The sequence below is a fragment of the Anopheles ziemanni genome, chromosome 3 (genome assembly GCF_943734765.1).
Source record: "Anopheles ziemanni chromosome 3, idAnoZiCoDA_A2_x.2, whole genome shotgun sequence".
Lineage (NCBI taxonomy): Eukaryota > Metazoa > Arthropoda > Insecta > Diptera > Culicidae > Anopheles > Anopheles ziemanni.
In genome coordinates, this window is record NC_080706.1 from 78,733,900 (window position 1) to 78,747,453 (window position 13,554).

The following is a 13,554-nucleotide window of genomic DNA, read 5'->3' on the forward strand; positions in this document are numbered from 1 at the left end:
AATAACTATCCACCGCTCGTTCGCTTCAATCAAGTTTGTGTTGCAGAAGATAGCTGGCAAGAAAAACTAGATGGAAACTTTCCGTTCATCTTGGGAAATTAATCTCAAACCCCTATCCGAGGCTGAGGAACATGAGAAGCATCTATCCAAAGTCTAGCAAGGAGCTCGAAAAACAGGAAGCAAGGAATACATTTCTCTGAAGCGTAGGGAAATTTGTTTCCCTCCTAGATTCAGGAAATGGAGAAAACTAAAAGAGAGAAAACTTCAACAGGAACACAAAAGATAACACAACACAAGACTTTAGTGAAAGACGATATCGTGCCTGTTTGTCTTTGGCGTGACTCTTGCGCTCGGATTAGACTTTCCAAACAATCTCGCCCGTCTACAAGCGAGCACTTTTATTATCCTGTCAGTGAATATTTCATCATTTAATGAAACAAATACGTCGTGTTTCGTACGTGTTTAAAGATGGGAAACCCGCCGAGGAAGCACGAACGTACGTCGCCTGTGGTTTGAAGGTGACAATGTGTGAACTTTGGAGAATTCACCGCTACATGTCGTGACATGACAAAAGTTTGTTTTCTTTTTTTCTAGGACGTTGTATGACAAAAATACTCCAGTATCAGTTGCTGCAATTATAACTTTCTCGTTCGGCAAAGTTGAACGGAACTGGCGGCATCAGGAGTGCCCTCCCTTTGGAGATACCTTTGCGTGCGACATATTCATATGAACACGTGCGGTGCCGGTGGAGGCTGGGAAAGGATTAGCTCCCTTCCCTCCACCGCCTAGAACCGAACACGGATAGCAAACGGATTCGAAGGAGGAACAATTTGAAGGGAAGAAAAGTTTCACTTCACCTAAGCATGAAAAAAAACCCTAGCCCGCTGTCGTCACACCAACGGACGTGTAAACCACGCGGGTGAAAGAAAACACATGCCGGATGGCCACGGAGAAAACACGATGGACACGATTCAAACGATGCGGTCCAGCTCGGAAGCTACCCGCAGGACAACGACGATGGGGAAAATGAACTGAACTTGTTAAAAGTTACTTTCAGTTGTTGCCTGGGAGAGGAGTGTGGGAGGGGGTGGAGGGTGGTGGGGTGGGGGGGGGGGAGGTGGAGTGACCCATGCTCGTGAGCTGTTGGGTGGGACGTAGCTTTTTTGTTTTTGATCTGAGAGGTCTTGCGAGCCCTTCCTTGAGGTGGTACCATATGCACTTAAATTTAGGAAAAACACGCGAAAAATCCCTTCCCTCCAGCCTCGGTCTGCTGTGAGATGGCGAGGAAAAGGCGAGGTGGGGGAAAAATAAATTACTCACGAATGTTAAGACACAAATCGCAGCTTCAACCCGTTGCAACGGAAGCCGTGGAAGTGGAATCAAAGCAGGCGCAAAGGTTGCTCCGGGTTGGAGAATGAGCGAAAATGAAGGTATGTTAGCTCTTGCAGGCAGAAAAGTCGGGAAAACATCACGATCAGCACGTCCGATCACGTGCGTTTGGTCATTTGTGGTTTGCACTGCCTTTATCAAGGGTTGAGGAGGAGACCGGAGCCGGGACGAAGGGCCTTCTTTTCTCACACATCACCTCGTGTTTCACTGGAGATCCCGAAACGAAACGAAACTAAAACGAGTGGAACAAAACACGATCGAACGAGGGGGAGGGGGAGGGCGGGGGGGCGGTGGTGTGAGAGCGGGAGGCGGCTAGCAAACAGCATCACCTTCGCTTCGATTTTCCTGCTTTTTCCAACCATTCGATGGTCCGTGGATCGGGGCTGCAATTAAATCAGCTGATTTATGTTTTGAAATTAGTTTTCGTATTTTTTCCTCCTTTTCGTTCCTCAGAGCTCGTTCACTCGTTTTTTGATCGCCTCTCCTTTGGATTTCGTTTTCTGCTGTCCACAGTCAATTTTTCTCCTTCTCACCACCACGGAGGTGGTTTCCCTCTGGCCCCCTTCAACTATCCTTTGCGATGGTCATATGTTTTGTGCTGTTTTGTTCGGGGTTTTCTTATGTTGTGCTTATGATGCTGGCGTTGCCATTACCCCGCACTCACTCTCCATTCCGAATCCATCCATCGCTAGGTTTCGATGTTGGCTTCTGTTTATCGTTTCTACGAGGGAAGAAAATGTATGTTGCTGTCTTCGGTCCGCGTACTTGCGTGTGTGTGTTCGGGTTTGTGATGCTCTCAAGATCGCTGCCACTTTGAGGCTCGATCGTGCCTCGATCTTCTCGCTCCGGTTTGTGTTTGTCGGAGTCTGGTGCGCTTCGCTTCGCACACCGCACCACGCAGCCGCCCCATTTTGCCACCCGGACCCGGCAAGCCAGCCAGGTCAGTGGTGAGCGGCCACTCGTTTGGTTGGTTTATATTTTTTCACTCGCTCGCTCGCTACCTCTAATTTATGTTATACCTTGATCACGTTTACGACTTTTTATTATTCGTTTACCTGACAACAGTGACCCGGGGAGGCGCACGAAGAGCCCGGATTCGGAGCACCGGTTGCACCGGAGTTCGGGCTGCGGTTTGGCCCCGCGGGGTTTGCTTTCGATCCACGGTACGACATATTCGACTCTTCCCCGTATCAACCGACGATCGAGCGTCGTACGATGGAAAAGAAAAGGAACAGACGCATCCGAACACCACCGGTACAGGGAACCTGGCGCGATGAGGCTGTGGTTTTAGCCTCACGGCTTCATATAGAGGCCAAGCAAAGAAGAGTGAGAGAGTCCCATCTGACCCACTGGCAAGGGCTTGGCTGTGTCGTGCAACAACGTCGCAGTGACCCGCCCGTCTTCCCGGGCATGACCTGACGGGTTTGCGCAGAAAAGACACCACCATCGGACACCGGTCGGGGCTAGCTAGAACCGTTCCTCGCAATGGGTCCTCCGAGATTTCTATCTTTCACCTTCTCGGATCGGTGGAAATGCCCGTGGCGTGGTGAGATACCTGGCAGGGGGTGGCATTTGTACAACAACAACCAGAAAACCATACACCCGAAGAGGTCAGAAATTCTGAACCTTTATTTCCTTATCGATCGATTATTGCTCCTGCTGGTTTGCTGGACTGTTACGAGTCTAGAGGATTCCCGAGCCAACAAGAAGTGGACATCGAAACCAGATTAGGTTGTTGTTTACGCCAGAATGCGATTATACATAAACAACAGCGAGTTTTTTTTTGGTTGCACCTTCATATGGTGATTACTAGAAAATGTGCTATGGTTTCGGTTGGATTACACTTGTTACCAAGTGAAATCTTACAGTTGAACATTTCTAAACAAATTTTTTATTTCATTAATTTCGATGTATCCAATTTCAAACAACACTAGTGTTTTCTTAGAGTTCTGTTTAAGTGTTACTAGTCTGGCCTATTCTATTAATGAATCCCAAAAATTTCTCTATATGACACTACGGTCATGCACATACTGCAATAAAATTTAGAAACGTATATTTTTTCTTATACTATGTTATTAAAAATTAATAGCCAGCGCTATAAGCTTTATTAGAGATTTTATTACTGCGTGTCCATTACAATCTAATACAGATTTTATATCAAACGGTAAAGAAGACGCTACAGTTGTTATGTTTTAAACATATGTTTACCACATTTCATTGTCTTTATTTCGGTCGGTATGACATTTATTTCTTGAACTTTTTATTTGTTCTTAGGTTTTATTGTTCATTTGTGATAAAAGATAAAAAAATGCATCTTAGAACAACCACGTACATACTTTATTTTGGAATTTTTGTTTTTTATTCTGAGAACTCTATGTAATTTTGTATTGAACGTTCAATCAATTAGTGTGTGGTGTTACATTATTATCAACTATCAACAAGTCAAACATTTTCACTATAGTCCAATCAAAAGCAGCTGTTTTCCAATTTGAGAGAAAGTAGCAATGGAAGCAATGTTTACTTTACGATTTAATACAAACTGACCGTATTGAAAACAAATCGCACTTAAACACACAAAGTACAATATTATACCTGACTTATAGCACAGCTGTCATATATAAAATAATTTTTAAAATAGAACAAAGTTCGGTTTAGGGTGATGTCTGGTGTAACTGTTTGCAACATCGAGAACTCCGCCAGACCGATACACTTATTGCAGACGACAGTTCGTCGGTCTAGGTTGATAAGAAAGTTAGAGGGCTCAACCTTTCCCGGGACCTGACGTCGATCGCAAACCAGTTTCTTCCATTGACCCTGAACGAAATGGTCGATGGGCTACGTTTGATGTATTGCACGGAGCCAAGGGAACGGGAAAAAAACAACACCACGATAATGGCAGGCGACGGGAGCGAGAGAAAAAACAGATGTCCAGCCGCGGCTGACAATGGCTACTTCCCGAACATTTTAACGTCCTTGAGGCTACGCTGCCAGCCTACGCTGTGCGATAAGTGCGACAAACAAACAAACAACCATCGGCCGTCCGAAAATCTGTTGTTTATTTTTAGGTGACTACCGCCTTCAGCAATCGTGTCCATAGCCGAGGCTGATAAGCTGACACCATATACCGTGCTTCAGCATACAAAACATGGCCGGAGCACAAATGGCAGCGCGCAAGAACGACTTGTTCGATAAGTGCGCACACGAGTGTTTACTGGCTTCTTTTAATCTTTCTTTTCCCCCCTCTCTAGACTCACGTGCATAAGAAAGCGGTTTGGGATGCTTTTTTTTCCTCCCTTTTCGTCACCAATTTAATCATTTGCTTCAACCGGAAAGTCAACACACGAAACACGATTCGCGAGATTAATGTGCATCGCTTCGGTTCCTCCTCTCTTCCTCGTGGTCTTTCTGAAAACAACATATTTGTGCAACATCATCTTCGTTTATCAGCGAGCGTGGTTTTCGCGGTGGTTTCTTCAAACAGAACATCACCGTTGAAGCTGATGCCCGAAAGTCTTATCACCCGAAATGGTACCGCCTTTTTGGTGGATGAGTTGGATCTCTTAATGATGCAGGAAATAAACTTGTTGTTTGCATTCTCGGAAGATTCCCGGGTGAATTGCCCGTTGATTGTCACGAGTTTATGATTAGCATTATGAATTATGTTTAAGATAAGAATGTTTTTTTTTTGTGTAAGGCACTGATAATTGCGAAGCATTCATTCACAACATTCCATTTAAATCAACTTTACTTATTGTTCTAAACGTAATTTAAATGCTAGGTTCCTGCATCAGCCTCAGGTTTTATGTTCGTTGGGTTTTCTTTGCCAACCTGATAAACCTTTCGCCATATTTTAAAACACCTTACGGAAGCATTTGGTAGTTTATATCGAATTTCGATTTGCTGCAGCTTAGTGGAAGTCTCGAACTCGCTGTTCGGTGATGGAAAAACTTTTCCACTTTACTGCATTCGTGTCGCGAACGACGCTTTGTATTCCCGTGCAGAGCAACACCTTAAGTCTCCCCAAATCGGGAAAAAGTGTCTTATCGCAATTTTTCCGTCCGATTGAATGGTTTCGGTGGGCTCCTCTGCCATCCTCCAATCGATCGAACGCTGCAGTTCAAGCGACAAAGTAAACGTTTCCGGTTTTCCTTTGGCTTGTATTCCTCCGAGGAGTTTCCATCTCGATGGTGTTAAACGCAGTGGAGTGTTAGGTGAAGTTGAAATCCCCCCGGTCCCAAAGGAAGGCCCAAGCCACTCGTTCTTCCCCCTTCCGGGCATCTTCGGCTGATTGCGTCGCAGGTTTGATGACGCAGTTCGACGCGCTGCTAAACTTCACCGCGCCAACAAAGGAAAATATAAATCCACCCGGCCAAGCCCCTTCCGCTCGGTCGGAGGCCTGGCTTTCTTTTCGTAGGGTTTTGGCGAAGAAAGTTCAAAACCTCTTTCTTCTTCCTTCGCCGGCGAGTGGAAGGAAAAACCCCCGGAACCCGGCCGATAGTGTGCCGCCATTGTGGATCCACTCCATTATTACGGTGTATTGCGTTTTATTTTTATTATTATGAAATTTTTGATGCGATTTGATTACGCGTTCGGTGCGCGTCCTTTTCTTTTTCCTCCTCGATGCACACGCATTCGCCGGCTTGGTTTCCCCTCCCTCACCCACTCCACCGGGTTTCTTCCTTCATTGAATGTTTGGTCTGTGTGCAAGGGATTTGTCTTTGTCCTTGTGCCCTGTAAAAATGTCCCTCCCCGAACACACACCCGAATAAATTGAACGCAGGGAGGGTTGGGGAACCGTTTCCCGAAACTCCTGAAGGATCCTGCCAAACGGACGCCAATCGTGATATGAAGCCGGCTGGCGTCGACGATGAAGAGAGCGTCCTGTGGTGCACAAAAGGGGACGACAGAACCTGTACGCAACAGCCTCTCAAACCCTGTTGCTCGTGGTAGGGCGTCCAACGCTTGTGTTGGTGTTCGGTTTGGCGATGCGTAAGGGTTTGTTGGGGTGTGTGCGTGCCTAAAAACCAACTAGAGGACTCGTAGTTCATTGCAGGATCAACCCACCCACCCTATTCCATCACCCAGGGCATCACCCTCGTATTGGTGGTGGTGGGCTTGGCGTCGGAACCTGGAATCAATTGCGTCGTTTCCCGGTTTTTGCGTCTTGCCCAAAACTTCTCACCCTTCGGAGGATGGAGGCTTTTCCGGAGCCAAGTGCACCATAACAGTGCAACCGATTTGGGGAGAGACATAAAACCATTGGAAAAACTCAACTCAACTCCAAACGCCAGCCACTCCACTCCAAAGTCCATTCGGTTCAGCAACAACACACAAAGCAACACCCGGGAAAATTTCATCCGCCGGCTTCGGGCTCGGAAAATGGCGAAGGGATGGTCAAACCGGGGTCGGTTTACGGTCCATGGCAACATTGCAAACGAGTTCGATGCTCATCCGGAGGGTGATTTTAGATTCCAAATCGATGAAAAACTCAACGTGGTTTACATGCTTCTTTGTTTCCAGCACTGATTCGGGAAGGCTGAATACGCAAAGTGGTGAACTGAAGGAGTTAAGTTTGGTTCGAGTGTGTTGCTTTTCGATTTTACACACGAGCATTGTTGGGTGCTTTTTTTAAAACCATGTACTGGAATTCTTGTAATTTAATTGTTTTCACAGAGAATGTAATATTAGAAAGTGCACCTCAGTGTGAAGTTCAATGAAACAATGTATCTTGAGCATTCACGAACTTATGTATTGAAAACTATAAAGTATATTCAGTTTGAGAAATAATTTTGAATTTACTAAGCAAAGCAAAGCTTTAAATTTAGATTTAAATTACTTATACTTCACACATCCATTGGAAATCGGAATTTTCCAAACGCATTTCGAAGGCATTTGTTTATGATCTCCCTTCGAGAATGTTCTAGAGTTTTCCTCACGACTGCTTCATAAATTCACCCACTGGCATCGTTCTGCGTCGGTGTGTGAGTGTCAGAATATTTCTTTCCATTCTCAACCCACAGGACACACGACACGAAACGAGTTTCCCCGTTGTTGGGAAAACCAAATTTCGGAGTCGTTTATCCCCGGGAAGTAAAACGCAATAGGTTTCACCCTCGCGAAATGCGTAGAATGTCGTGCCCGGCTTCCCACCTTTTCATCCACCCCGTGTGGAGGATATTCCGGAGGGAAGAAAACCCTGGATTCAGGGAACAACATCATCATCTTCATCATCGGGTTCGGTTAAAAGGCGCCGAGCAGTAATTCGACCGACGGCAGCTATTTATGTGTCCAGTTCCCTACACGTTTCCTTTCCATGTGTCGATGGTTCGGTTGATGGGGTATTTTTTCCTCTCTCCTCAATCTTGAAAGGCAATCGGTTCTGAAAGGAAAATGTAGCGTCCGGAGTGTCCGAGTGTTCGCCAAAATCTGGCAATGATTCTACGCCAGCGCTTCAAGGGATACCGAATTTACCTACCGACAATTTTCGTGTTGGGAAAACCATACGTGAGTTTCCCTCTCCCCCTCCCACCCTCTCCCCGGCGCGGTCATTGAATTTGGCCTCTGGAGGGATTAAATTCAACTGACCATACACGAAAAAACTGTGTGGAAACATGTCTTGCCGGAAGCGAACAAGGTAATTTTAATTTTGCTCAGAGATTTTACGAATCAACGAAACGGTAAAATTCAGGCCGTTTCAGTAATAGCATGATTTTCCAAGCAAGATTTCACAGAAAATTAGGATTGATGAAGAGAAAATTGAATTTAGAAAACATTCTTCAGGAAGGCGTGAATGGTTAACGAGCAACGTCGTTGGATGGATAATTTTGATTTCGGAGAATGGTATTATTAACGACCATGATGTCGAAGAATCTGCTATACGGAAAGGATAATTTTTCCTAGATTCACCGTAAGGTGTTTGATGCCGTATTTCTATGTTCTTGCGCTCCGTGTTCTTCCCGGAAGTGACACTTGCTTGGTGCGTTCTCAGGAAAGTTTATTTCCGGCCTGGCGTAGGGTGAAAGTATCATTAACGTGAACTGACACATCGAAATCGTTGCAGTTAATTAAAGGCAGTCATCGATCTTCCCGTTTTCTTCCAAGATCGACCACCCACTGGGGGCGAAAGATGCTCGGAGTTGGTTCTGCTCTTCCTTGGAATAGGAAATGGGGTAGGACTGGGCGGGTGGAAATTCTTATCCTTCCCGGGCGCACACACTGCTTGAGTTGTGCTCCTGGAGCGGAGTCCTGGATGGATGGAACTCCATTGAGGGCATCAATTCTCTTCCAATTCCCACTGTGACGTTTCTATGAACGGCCCGCGTGGTGAAGTTTGTCAATCTGACACACCGTGACAAATGTCGGAACCCGGAAGGATGTAAAAGTAGCCATAAGGAGGAACACGGTACGATGGGGGAACCCAATGGGGAGGGAATTTTCGAATGTGTGTTTCAACGTTTGATTGATTTTATTGCAATCCACTGTAACGCTCGCTCGGTGCTGGTAACCCGGAAGCTGCGGGAAATTGGAAAAACGATTGAGTTCCCTACCGTCGACGGGTGGGTGAAAGGAATGAAACGAAACCAATAATTTATCTCGCCCGTTCTTCTCCCTTACGGCGCCTCTCCGTCGAGGGCTCGGAATCGATAGTTTGTGAGATGGCTACGCGATCGGAGGGAGACACTTTTCCGTCACTGTCAACATGGTACAAAGTGCATCACCCAAATGGAAGCATCAGGCAAATGGACGATTAATTAAATTTAATTTCATTAGTACCATTAACTTAATTAAAAGTGAAAGCAAGTCGAGCGTGGTTGCTGCGAAAAAATGGGAACTTTTCCGCGGAGTCGCGGGAGTTTGCGAGAGGGAGACCAAAGAACACAAGTGGCAGCGGGGCTCGAGAGGGCTTCTCTCAAGTGCCTTCCTTGCTCGGTGCGAGCTACTGAAGGAAGTGGGTAATGGGAGGTATCTAATATGCTGCCGTTAGTGCGCGGTATGAAGCATGTTTTTTTGTGTTCCCTCTGGTGATAATGGGATAATTTTTTATGGCACCGTTGAGAGATGATCAAATATTGACAAAACCGAGTGGAAAGAGCGTAAAGTAATCAATACCATTCTATATTCCTAGTAGTTTGTTTGTTACTTGCTTGTGCGGCCTATTTCAATTGGCGAAGGTTCGTTAGTTGTGGCTCTATTCAACAGCTTCTCACATTGGCAATATGATTGTTGTTTCATATTCTCAATTAAATAAGTATGTTTTAAATTATGGTTGATTTAAAAAAAATACTTCATTATTATTTTCACGTTGCACCGAAGTATCTTAATACTCAATTTATTCTTTTTAATTGGGTTTGACCATTATGTTTCACAAACTTATCTGTTTTGTTGATCCCTTATGTGTACGTGAATTTAAATTTTAGAATCTTTTGAAAGTGTACAGTTAGTAGCAAACTTTTCCCGAGTTTTTTTTTTATATATGATGATTTATTTTAGATGTATTTTTTCAAATTTTCAGTCTATCATAAACCCTTTTTGTTATTGTTTTTCCTCGAAGGATTATAAACTTTTTTATCTTTTAGTTTTAACTTTTACGATGTAAAGTAAATCGTGCTGGTGGGACTTTTCATCCCCGTTTGATATGTTCCATAAAAAAAAATGAATCAAGCTTTGACTTTTTCATGGTTTCTGTTTCCTAGATTTATCCCAGGGGCATTATTACTTTATTTAAGTATCCAGCATTCATCCATCAGTGAAATTAATCGTGCACTAAAATTTATAAAAACGGTGTGAACTAAATCCCTTTTTACTGTTGCTGGCTATGCTAATTTCTCCTGGCTTAACTTTCGCACTGCACGCGTTGGGAAAGAATGGCGCTCCAGAGTAGAGTTCATGTTGGTGCCGGGAGCCGCAGAGTGTCGTCGCTGCATTGATTGCCCACCCTCGGTCGTCCGGTGGAAAATCCTGCCATTAATCCCGTCTTAAAGCGTTTCCAACGAGCTCGTCGTTCCTCCTGTTGCTCTGCACTTGCACGCCGGCCGAACCAATAAAGAGTGGCTTAGTCAGGGCGCGCTGGGTGGAAAAAAGGGGGTGCCAAAAGCTAGCTAGTAGTACCGAAAGGGTTGAGAGGGGGAAAACCTGAAAGGGTAAAACAGAACCATCGGAGCGCACCGGAAGCACACAAATCTCAATTACATTCAAATGCGTGCGGTGTAAGCGTGTGCAACTTTTATTTGCCTTGTGTTTTTTCGAGTCTGTTTGTGTGTGTGTCAGTGTGCTTAGCAGGAAATGGTTGGATTCGGTGACGCTGCTTGGTCCTTTTAGGGGTCCCTTCGTTCGAATTCGCCTGGCATGGCCACCGGAAGCCACAAACGGCCGGTGTTCAATCCGGAAATGAAAATCCATGGTACACATATCCACACGGTTCACGTACACACACACACACACACACGGTCAGTGAACGAGTCACAGTTTTTGCCGGAACCCCGTGCGGACCCGATTGTCAAAGGCAGGAAAAACGTCATCCAGGCTCGGTGCCAAAAAAGCGAAAGGGGAAACGCATAATCCTGACGTACGGTTCGCGGGCAAAGCGGAAGCGCAGGGTTGGCGAAAGGAAGGACATAAATTTCCAGAGCCATAAAATCTTAAACGCTCGTAAACGGGTAATGGTGGCTGATTTACATTTACATCAGGAAGTATCCAACTGTGTAAGCGCGATAGCGTTACGTTACCACCATCAAAGCCGGAGCGAATGTCCTTGTTCCTGGCCGAGCCGGGTTCCCGGATTTCGCACCGGTTAGCTCTATTTTCCCCGGTTGCGTATGAGGCTTTCCACGTATCTCTGTGTGTGAGTGCGAAAGGTTGGAGCAGAGCTTGGCTTAATCCTGCGTGCCTACAGGATCATCTTCGTCATCGTTCCTGGGTTGGCTTTCTCCTTGGTGGAAAACCGGGAACGAAGAGTTAGGTGCTTCGGACGACAAACGTCGACGAAGTCTGCAATCTTGCTATATTTGCCACTTTTCCAACCCCCAACCCCAGGCTGTTAAACGCTTTCACCCATCCTCCGGAACTCAAAGTCGTTTGAAGTGCTAAAGGTAGGCGAATGGATGGCGCGTTTATCTTCTTTTTACATACTTCGGTGGGTACATTTTGGTGGGGAATGCTAAAGGTGTGAGTTATGATCGGTAGACGAGTTTATGTTTTAATGTTTATTTCCGTTTTCTAAATTCAATTCTAAGGTGTTTGTGTTCAATTTCTTTGTCAATGCATATTAATTTAATGATTATTTTCTTTTGTTTGATGTTTTATGCTCAACTTACTTCAAAGTAACATCTTTGTAGACCTTAACCATATTTTACAGGACATTCGATTGGTTTTCGATTTTTTTATCACATTTTTTTGTCCTCTTCAATCAGTTGATGATCGGAATAAGTTGTTAAAAGCTGTAAAAATAAAAACCGAACCAAATTACATTGCGGGAATCTTCCCGACTCTAGCGTATGATAAGGAGCTCATTTGGGAGGAAAACTGGAAAAAGCGTACTCCCAACTTCCCCACTAACAAAGCCGTAAAAGATGCCGAGAATCAAAAGTTCTGACTCGCACGAGCGAATGGCGTTCCCACACTATCGCATTCCCTCCTGCCGAGCCTTTCGGGGCGCCCGCGCCGGCATGCCGAATTGCAGAACTTTGCCGAACCGGAACGGAATGGACTTATCACAAGTTGTGCTTTCACTTCTTTCCCGGGCTCGTACAAAAGAAGCTGATGGGCCAGGGGAGGGGAAGGGGGCGGCGGAAGATAAGCAAAGAAAAATGAAGGAACCCGAACCCGAACATGATCCATTTCGCTCGCTTGCATGGCTTTATATGGCTAGCATAAAGTTTTTATGCTCGAACAATCTCGTCCCACCAAACCCACCCACTTAAACTCCATCCCCCTCGAACCGGCGAGTTCCGGCAAGCCGTCGTTCGTTTGACTGCCCTTTTGATGGGTCAGATCGTCGACAGGGTTGGCCCGCTTTTTTCCAACCGCTTTTTCAACCGCTTTTCATTTTCGAACTAACTCCCGGTCGCTTTGCGGCCATAATGCGGGCTAAGTGAGTTCGTTCGTTCGCTCGTGTGTGATGTTCGCTTCGAAGTGGGTGGTTTTTAAGATTGCAAAACCCCCTCCTGCCTCCCATCCACACCTCGTCCTTGGGTGGAAAATTCAGAACACATTTTACTTCTTTTGATGATTTGTAAAAGATGTCCGAATGGTGGTTCTTCCCGCTGGAGCTGGAGTTTATGTTTCCATTGCAAGCGCGCTGCACGCTGCGTCACAAGGATCTTGATTTGGCACGGGAGCGTTTGCATACATAAAAAAAAAACTGAAGGCCTTCATTCAGTTCCGCAGCAGAAGTGATTTTATTTGGTACCGTTTTTTGCGCAATGAAAAGATTCACCACTGTTTACGGCCCTTTTTTTCTCTCTGACGGGAGATAAGAGTGAGTATCGGCTTTAAACTTTACGATTCATCGCGCTCGACCTTCGAGTCTTTTAAAGTGTGGCCGTGTTTGTAACTCCGTTTGTGCGGATGTATTTTTTAACACTTCACCACCGACCCAAAGGGGGGTTGAGATGATTATTAGATTGAACTCTACGGGGATGAATGTGTAATGATGCAGAGAAAACAACCTTCCTTGTTTCGTGTGTTTCGATGAGTGGAATTTAATATGAATTTGTAAAAAGCTCACGCCCTCGGAGTTGGGGGACACTAACTAGGGTGCCTGGAACAGGTGGAAGAGGAACCCACCTTTTGTGTTTAATCTAAATGTAGCACTTCTCGTTAAAAACCCTGCAAATAGGTTCAAAATTAACACGTTAGCAAGCCGATTCTCCACACGAAGCGAGCAGGATAGGATGTTTCGGTTGGCAATTCTCGCATTCTGTACGGAGGGAGGGTATGTAATTTGCCCGGTTAAGAGCAGGCAACATTAATGTTTTCCCCCTGCATCATGGGGATGTCTTTAGGCTATCGGTGTGGGCCCACTTTTCGGTTATTGCTCGTTGGAACTAAGCCTTCCCGGGAACTTCGGGAACCCCTGTTTATTTTTTTCCTCCTTTGCTTGATTGTGATTATGTGAACCCCTTTTTCCTACACTCCCCGGTTGGGTTGGAGGCTTAGCATATGTAA